This window comes from Urocitellus parryii, chromosome X, assembly GCF_045843805.1.
Source record: "Urocitellus parryii isolate mUroPar1 chromosome X, mUroPar1.hap1, whole genome shotgun sequence".
In the NCBI taxonomy this organism is placed as follows: domain Eukaryota; kingdom Metazoa; phylum Chordata; class Mammalia; order Rodentia; family Sciuridae; genus Urocitellus; species Urocitellus parryii.
The window spans coordinates 79,266,721-79,272,566 of record NC_135547.1 but is presented as its reverse complement, the minus strand read 5'-3'; the positions used below and the strand labels follow the sequence as shown (position 1 = coordinate 79,272,566).

The window sequence follows — 5,846 nt, the reverse complement described above, 5'->3', positions numbered from 1 at the left end:
TTAATTTCCTCTTCTATGGGAGTAAATAGAATGTTTCAGCGTAGCTTCAAACTGCGTAGAATCCTCCTACTCAAGTCTTTCAGTTTCAGACATGTTGCTTCAGAGCAACATTAGAACTTGCCTAGACTCTGCCCAGGAGTTCCAGAGGATGTGCTGGGTATTATTGCATCAACAAATATTAACAGAATATTTGTTGTGAATGATCTATGTTACAGCATTGCCTTTTGTTGTCCATTGACCCATGAGCTGATATTCAGATCTTTTGAGAATAATATAAAAGAAAGCCCTCCTTTTATGTTACTACAAGGCCAAGGTTGCAACAAGAACAAAACAGCAGTGGGTCCTGTTTTCATGCTGCTGTTGTTTTTAAAGATATTTAAATTATTTATATATTTTATGAAAACACACCCTAAGACACTTTTTTGAAAATCTAAAGGTTTGAAACTTAACAAGTAAATAAATGCCATTGAAACTCAGGATTTTCCAGAACTAACATAGAAGGGGTAAAATGGTGCTGCTTCTCTGCTCATTGTGATCAACGGAAACCACGTATTATAGGGAACCAATTTAGAAATCATTGAAAGCACACAATTGTCCTTGAATAGGGGATTTCTACACCTTCTCTAGTCACTGTTAAGATTTATTACATTTATGACAGTCAAACATAAAAGCAAACAGTTGAGCTTTATGATTGACTTCCACATTTTTTTTATTTTACATTGAAAGATGTTTTGTGAAAACCACAACCCCAAGCAATCATAAAATTAAGCAAGATATTTTTTATCTGAACCTGAAAAGAGCCATATCTTCTGTTCAGTAATAGCAACAGACTGAAGAAACAAATTTGCAGCCTATTTTACATAGAATGAAATAAAATGTTGTATGTCTCTTGACTGTCTGCCAGAGTCATAAATGTTGGAGGCACTTGAAGTATAACAAAGCTTCAGAAACAGCAGTCAGCATCAAATTGTTTTTTACTGCATACTCCCTCACTCTTAGGTAGAACAAAACAATCAGCTACCATTTGCCATTAAGTACAAGGCTGCAATCATGCACGTTGTTCTATGTAGAATCTTCTATAATAATCATTGCCCTGTAATTCTGAGTGCATTAAGACAGACACAAATTTGGAAAGATGACAGGCAATATTCACAGCGTAGGCATGCAAGTTGTAGTGACTTCTCTGTGTAAAGCTAAAGGCAGAAGTTGGGCCTCTGCAATTCTTACCTTTCTCAGAGTCAAATTATGGACAGAATGAAAAGCATATGATCTTACAATCAAAATGGATGACCTGACCACACAAATCAATCAGTTAAATGATTATTTAACATATGTATTCACTTTAGTGCTAGACTGTAGTGGGGGGGGGTGCAGGGAAAACAAAATGTAATTTCCTGCCATAAAATGTTTACATTATTATGCTCTCTTCAGTAGCACAGATACTAAAGTGATACGAGTGATACAGAGAAGATTAGCATGACCCCTGTGTAATGATAAATGTCTGAGGTGATAGATATGCCAATTATCCTGATCACTGCAAATTGAATTATATTTATTGAAATGTCAACAGTGTACCTTATAAATATTTATGATTACTATATGTCAATTGAAAATAAAAATATATTATTAAAATATTTAAGTACCAAAAAAATAGATTTTTGAAAATACAAGTCACATGTATGAAATAAGAAAAAATAACACATAAGAATTAGACTGTGAAATGCAAAGTATATCAAACAATGGTAGTCCAAAGAATAGAAACATTAATAGGGTCTTGAACTGGATTAAATAGGATTTTAGTGCTAATGGAGGAGAAAACATTCCAGGCAAAGAAAATAAGATAGATGGACATAGAGGAGCATGTGGGGCTAGGGAAGAATAGATGGATGTGAAAAGGAAGAATGGTTTAACAGAATTGACAGAAAGCAAAATAACTGAAAACTAAGTCAAGGAGACAGACAATGTAGGGCTACGCTTCTTTAAGAGTTGTCCTCAGACCAGCAGCATCAGCAACACCCAGCAACTAATCAGAACTCCAGAGGGAGGACATCAAACTGTTTTAACATGCCCTCCAAATGATTTTGATTCATAATTAAGTTTGAAAACCACTGGTTTAGAAGAATGGAGAGAGAATCACTGATATAGAGAAGTAAGTTTATAAGGTAGGGTAGGGACCTTGAAAGTTGGGCAGAGGGTATTTCACTTGACATAGTAGAAAATGTTTGGTGGGGATTTAGGAAAAAAGAAGTGAGAATAATTATGGTCACAATGACTGACCAAAAAGGTTAAAGTCTGAAGGAGGCTACTACAGTAATTTAGACATAAAATGATGAGGGCCTACCCTTAGTTAGAGATATCAAAAATGGAGAGAATTTGTTGCTAGGCATTGTGCTAAGTTCTTTACAGGTGCTAACTTATTTAAATGAAACAAAAGTATTTATGATATTAATAGTATTATTATTTCTATTTTATAGATCTCCTAGTATACTGGAAAGCAGAGAGATTCTGGGTATGAGGGGAAAGGGTAATTGGACTCTAAGGCCTTGGATTTGAGCGTAGGAAATTTCCTGATCTCTTCCTTGTCCTAAACTCTTCAACACATCCTCTCCTATTTTTCCTGAATGCACATACCTCTTCCTACCCCACCCCTATTTCTGAACTCTTGGGAAATAAGACTAATAAGATCTTCAGCCTCTTTAGTAACCAGGGAAATTAAAATAAAATATTTTCACTTTGTAAAGCTTTTTAAAGTGTGAGAAATATGGTCAGAACACTTTCTAATTCAGTTCGCTGTTGTTTGATTCAAATTTTTAATGTAGCATATAATTATCTCAATTATGGGTTCATAATAGATGCGTGCATCTCAATATATAAATGATTCAGAGTTCATATATTTTTAAAAATACTAACAAACACTAAAATTTCAGCATATAAAAATAGTACAATGTGTAGGGGGTCCACAAAACCACCCCCAGGATCAGTGATTAGCTAGAAGAATTCACAGGACTCAAAATACTTATGGTTGAGATGCATTAACACAAAATGATACCAAGAAAAATTATCAGAGAAAAAGTGCAGGGGGTAAAATCTGGAGGAAAACAGGCACAAACTTACAAGTGTCCTTTCCAAGTGTAGTGACACACTATGTGCTTCCCTCAAGCATTCACTTGTGACAACACATGTGAAATGTCTACCAAGGAAGCCCATTAAAAACTCAATGCCAGGGCTGGGTTTGTAGCTCAGTGGTAGAGCACTTGCCTAGCACCTGTGAGGCATTGGGTTAGATCCTCAGCAAAACATAAAAAGAAATAAAAAATAAAGGTATTGGGGCTGGGGATGTGGCTCAAGCGGTAGCACGCTCGCCTGACATGCGTGCAGCCCGGGTTCGATCCTCAGCACCACATACAAACAAAGATGTTGTGTCCGCCGAAAACTAAAAAATAAATATTAAAAAAATTCTCTCTCTCTCTCTCTCTCTCTCTCTCTTTAAAAAAATAAAAATAAAGGTATTGTGTCCATCTATAACTAAAAAATTAAAAAAAAAAAACCCTCAGCGCCAAAGGTTTCTTATGGGGCTAGTCATATAGACACCAAGTGCCTAGCATGTGCTAGTGTTCCAGATCTCCAAAAGGGAGGCAGGTGTTCTTCCCATTGTCTGTACTATTTAGGCACAGGAAGCCATCCTTATGAGATGAGGAATGATGGGAGCCCACCCAAAGTCTACTTTCCCAGTTATAAGCCAAGATCCAAGGCCTTTCTAAATAGAGCAGATTCAAGCCCAATATGTTTAATTTTTTTTGCACATGTGGTATACTGGAATACTAGAATATCTAAAACTATTTTGTAACTTCTACCTCATATTGAGTGTTTGACTCTAAAGTTTTAGAAACCTGGGTTACTGCAAGCATTTGGTTGATAAATGAAACGAGTCAATGGTAACTCCATGATGCCACTCAAATAAGCTCATAATTGCTCTCTATTCTGCTTAACAACTTGTCTTGACTCATGAGAATATCTTTGATTATGATAATTCCTTTTTTTCTGATACTATAAAGACACTGATTTGCCCTGAAAATAGTAATCTAGATTTATGATGTTCTATTAGATTTATATAGCATGATTCTTCTATAAATTTGATTATGGAATGTGCAATGAAGTTTTAAGACAAAGGAAAATACCTCTTGGATCCATTTTACACTAAATAACACATTTACCCCAATGAGTAGGTATTATAGTGATGGATGCTATCAAGCCTCTGATAAATAACACAGATGGATAAAGTCATCTATTATCAGTTTTTTTCCACCTAGCCCAACATTTCAATCTTTGGGGGATAGTAAATGTTGGGAAGATTGCCAACACTACTGCTGTCACCAAAGTCATCTAAGGAAACTCAAAATGCATATTAATATCCGTGTTATACAATGATTCAAATCATCATTGTAGTTCACATTTACAGCACATTACTTGACAATATTCATTTAGTGTATGTCCACTATTTACCAACCAAAGCAAGGCAATTTACTTGAGATGTCTTGAACACATTTCCAGTCTTCCAGGCCACTGATTCCTAAGTACTACACAAATGCCATAGAAATAGGAAAAGGATATCATTATAAGCTCAAAATTGTTAGGGATGGAAAAGACTTTCAAGGTAAACTGCTTGCTTTATAGATGAGGCAATTGTGTCTCAGGTGAAAAATTGATCTAAGGTCAAACAAAGCTGGGACTTGAACTCAATTCTTTGGTTTCCTAATTGAGGCACTCAGTCTTCTATGCTATACTGTTGCCACTCACATTTGGTGTTATGTTAAGGGAAGTAAGGGGGGGAAAGTATGCAGAGAGGCAATTTAGTAGTAATGACTCAGGAAAAAAAAAACATTGCCTGATTAATTGCCAGTGTCATCACTTGATTCTTCCTTGGTAATTTCTGTTTGCATTCTCATTATGTTCTATGTGATGAGTTCCAGTGTTAGACATCCAAATCTGTCTATTTCCCCTGAAATCACAACATCCTACCCTCTTAATATCACTACAATATATACTCATTGGGGCAAATGTGTTATTTAGTGTAAATTGGTTCCAAAAGGTATTTTCCTTTGCCTTCAAACTTTATTGCACATTCTATAATTAAATTTATAGAAGAATCATGCTATATAACCATCATATCATTTTAATATCTATTTCTCCTAAAATCACAATATCATTTACTGTTTTCTAATTTTTTAAAGTTTAATTTGCTGTATATGACAGCAGAATGCATTACAATTCATATTATACGTATAGAGCACAATTTTTCATCTCTCTGGTTGTACACAAAGTAGAGTCACATCCTCCCTGTCTTCATACATGTACTTAGGGTAATGATGACCATTGCATTCCACCATCTTTCCTACCTCTATTTTCCCCCTCCCCCTCCCTCCCCTTTCCCCCTTTGACCTACCTAGAGTTCATTTAATCCTCCCATCCCCTCCTCTGCAACATATTATGAATCAGCATCCTTAAATCAGAGAAATTATTTGGCATTTGGTTTTTTGGTATTGGCTAATTTCACTTAGCATTATATTCTCCAGCACCATCCATTTACCTGCAAATGCCATGATCTTATTCACTCTTAATGTTGAATAATATTCCATTGTGTATATATATCACATTTTCTTTATCCATTCATCTATTGAAGGGCATCTAGGTTGGTTCCACAGTTTAGCCATTGTGAATTGTGATGCTATAAACATTGGTGTGGCTGTGTCCCTGTAGTATGCTGTTTTTAAGTCCTTTGGGTATAGAACAAGGAGTGGGATAGCTGGGTCAAATGGTGGTTTCATTTCCAGTTTTCTAAGGATTCT

The 5,846-nt window shown here is 35.5% G+C and overlaps 1 non-coding gene across 1 annotated transcript; it reads left to right on the top strand.

The window, feature by feature from the left end:
- The first annotated feature begins 1,418 nt into the window (after positions 1-1,418).
- On the top strand, positions 1,419-1,528 carry LOC113194514 (U6 spliceosomal RNA). Its single transcript, XR_003302301.1, has one exon. It is a non-coding gene; the product is annotated as a U6 spliceosomal RNA (small nuclear RNA).
- Positions 1,529-5,846: the final 4,318 nt, after the last annotated feature.